Source organism: Macrotis lagotis, chromosome 3, assembly GCF_037893015.1.
Source record: "Macrotis lagotis isolate mMagLag1 chromosome 3, bilby.v1.9.chrom.fasta, whole genome shotgun sequence".
Taxonomy (NCBI): Eukaryota; Metazoa; Chordata; class Mammalia; order Peramelemorphia; family Peramelidae; genus Macrotis; species Macrotis lagotis.
In genome coordinates this window covers 286,412,373-286,416,107 of record NC_133660.1, presented here as the reverse complement: position 1 = coordinate 286,416,107, position 3,735 = coordinate 286,412,373, and positions in this window count along the sequence as shown.

Below are 3,735 nucleotides of genomic sequence, written 5' to 3'. Positions count from 1 at the left end.
GCTGGGAAAGATGTTCTGCAGGTGGGATCTAACTAACTCTCAGGGAGTCTAAGAAGCTAAGAGCAGGGTTGAAGAGGGAGAGCTTTCCAGGTTGGAGACCTGGGGTGGGCAGCAGGGTATTTGCTGGATTGGGGGTGGGGTAGGCTGGTAAGGGCTTAGCTTGGTTGACAGGGTTGGAGACCTAGCTCCAACCAGCCAGGATCCTGGTTACCTGGGCAACTTTCTCCCTCTTGGCTGGGCTGTTCCCCTGTGTTTTCTGTTGCCATGGTTCCGGGGGAAGGGCTTAGAGGTCTCCAGACCCAGCCATTCAAACCTAAACTGAGCTCAATAACAGACAAAAGAAGTTGCTTGTCTATCCCCAACACACACACCTACCCACCCACAGTGAGTCTGCTGCATGACACTGCCAGGGGTCCCCCAGATGTTGTCCCCCTCGGACCATCTCAGTTCTGGACAGGGAGGTGAAGGGTAATCAGTTCTCATTATTTGTCAGGTGTACCCCCCCACTCCCAAGTTCTGGACCCTTATGATAAACTACGAAGTGTTCCAGTTACAGAATCAGGAAGAAGCTGACCAGCATCACCCCAAAAGAGAAGTGAAAGCACATTTGGAAATTTGGCCAAGAACTACATCTGCCCCCTCTCAACCTTTGTCCCTTCCCCTAATCCTCACTTCCCATCTGACAGCTGGGCCAGGCCTTTCCAGTTCTCACAAAATGGCTATCAGCCTCCCCCTCCCCACTCCAGCTACTTCCTGAAGTGCCCTCACTCAGGGGCAGAGGACCAAGCATCGGGTGGTTCCCCCTCACCCCTGTCCCCCCACCCCCACACTAGGGAGGGTCTTGCTTGGGATTCAGACCTGAAAAGTTGCTTTCAGATCCTCCCTTCCAATCCCCTTCTTTTACATATAAAAAACGAAAGCCAGAGATATGATTTTTCTCAAAGTCAGATCCCTGGGAGCAGAAATAGTGATGGAAACCTGTTTCTTCTGATTACAAATTCCATCTTCCTTTCTCTTCACTACAGTGTCTTAAGCCTCCCCTCTTTTAATCATAGCTTAATACTTTAGCAGGGCTTAGCTGACAGCCCTCAGAGAGTAAACCTGGGGCAGAGAAAGGAGAAAAAGATGGGCCTGGGGTGGGGGGGGGGGACTTAGGAAGACAGGAAGAGGAGCTGAGGCAACAGTGGGCCCCTCCTGGGTGTGTCAGTCCATGGGGGGTGTTCTGATCACCAGCTCTGGTGCTGAGGATCCAGACCTTCATGGATCTGTTTTCATCAGTGTGGATGTAGTTCATTCCTTATCCATCTCTTCTCAGAGTCCCCAGAGGTTCTGATATCCCACAGGAAGCCTTCTTAAGGCATCTCTGTCCACTGGCTAGCCCTTGCAGACTCTATATAAAAACACCCCCTGGCCTGGAGTGAGGCTTGCTGGGAAGGTGATGGTCTACGATAGGCACAAGATCTACCTCACCCAGGCTAGGCAATGAAGCCTCCCTGTAGACTTCATGGGTCTAAGTATCCTACTGTGGCCAAAGCTTCTGGTCACCAGACTTTAAAATTCCAGTGGAGAAGTGGGAGTGGGGGGGGGGGGTACACCTGACAAAGGCTGAGCAGCCTTTAGGTAAAGCTTTTGTTGGCCACTTGGTGGTCTAGGGTTATCTCCTTGTGTTGCATTCCCAAGCCTGAACCACCGGGTCAGCATGAGTCAATCTGGGACTGGAACAGTCTCTTCTATTTCCTGGAGCCATGCTGAAGAAACTGAGATTAAAAAATAAAAGAAAAGAGATCACATGGCTTCTGCCCTCAAAGAGGTTCCCTTTAATTCCCCTCCATACTCACCTGCCTACCACAGACAGGGCTTTGTCCCCATATTCCTGGGTGTTTCCTCAGAACTCTGCACCCTCAGGTTCTAAGATGGTGCCCACAGTATTTCTCCTTCCCTTAGGCTAAGCCAGAGACAGTGGGTGGAGGATTGTTTATGGAGAAATAGGAGAAGGAAGAACAGAAGCAGGAGAAGTGAGGTGAGCACTCAGTCATGTTTAATTTCTAGCTCTAGCATCAGCTATCTGGAAGGGGAGGATGACTTAGATCCCAGAACTCACTGACTTCTACTCTGAGGAGGACATAGAATAGGTGCTTCGAGCACATTAAGTAATTCATGAAACACGCAATGATCAATAACATACATTTATAAGGCACTTTACAGCCATTGTCACATTTCAATCTCACAACACCCCGTGAGGTAAGAATGATGGCATTATTATTCTCATTGACGGATAAGGAAACCAGAATAGTTCCAGTGTCTAGGGCAAATTAGGTCTGGGGACCTAAAGTATGGGTGTTCCTGGGTGTGCTGGAGGCTGACTGGAGACACATGACCTGGGAGGTGAGAAGGCTGAGGAACTTGGAGGCCAGGGGTTAAGGGCGGAGTTGGAATGAGGAAGGAGACTTTGTAAGGGCTGAGGTCCAGGTGACTCCACCAAGAACCTGGACAAAATGGAGGAAGTTTGGGGAAGGGGGTGTCTAAAAGGGGCAAAGATGATCAGAAGCAGGTCATCAGCTAGAAAGGAGAAAGCTGGGCTCCTTTGAGCACCTGACTGATGGAAAGAATGAGAGAAGAGAATGAAAATGAAAAGATCAAAGAATTGGGGCTAGAAGAGACTCTGGAGGTCACCTATGCCATTCCCTTCATTTTACAAATGAAGAAGTTGAGGCTGAACAGTACCAGGTCAAGTTTGGATCCTTGGGACACTCCAAGTTAACACTGACCCACCAATGGGGTCTTGGGGGTGATTGTTCTTTGTGTCAACCATTCATCCATCTCTGAATGCACCCAACTGTGTCTTCTTGTGGACCACATCTCCCCATCTTTTCTGCCAGAATAGCAGGGGGGACTTTGACAAATACCTCGATACAAACCATATCTGTGACATTCTTATCTATTGCTCTAAGGACTCCAAATACATTGTCTGCATCACAGAATTACCAGATTTCTGAATGGAAAGGAACTCAGAACCAGCTTGTCCACCCTATACCTAAGTAAGAATGCCTGCCCCAAAGCATTAAATGTGAGATCACCCAGCCTTTGCCTGAAGACCTCCCCCCCCAAAGAGGGGAAAGGTTACCCATAGGGACAGCTCCCCAGTTCTGGAAGCCTGACTCTGTGTGACCCTACCCCCCCATATTGCTCCAGGGTCTGCCTTCAGGGAGACAGGTTAGAACAAGCCTCATTCCTGTTCCACCAGAATCCATCTTTTCTCCAGGATGTTTCCCAGGTCCCTTCAGTCTGTGGTATAAACTTGAGAAAGTTCTTTACCATCTTGGCTGCCATTCTCTGGATGCTTCCCCTCAAATACAGAAGAATGAGAGAAGAGTATAGGAAAGATTAGGGAAACCTGAGAACTTCAGAAAGGGTAGGGTCACATAGCTGAAAGGGTAGGGCAGAAGTTGTTAAGAGTGCCCCTTGTGCCAGGAAACCCTAAGAACTAGGGTTAAAAAGAGGCCAAAACTGTCACTGCCCTCAAGAGGCTTCCATCCTAATGGGGGTGACCAGTGCAAACAACTTGGTCTCTCTATGAGAGATGATCTCAAACTCTTGGTCCTGGGGATGCTGGGAAAGGATTCCAGGGGGAGCTAGAAGTGAAGAGAGAAAGCATCTCAGGGAAAAAAGCCAAGAGGGGAGAGGGGCAGTTCCATGGAGGAGGGGGCTCCTGAGCTGAGCCTGGGCAGAAGGAAA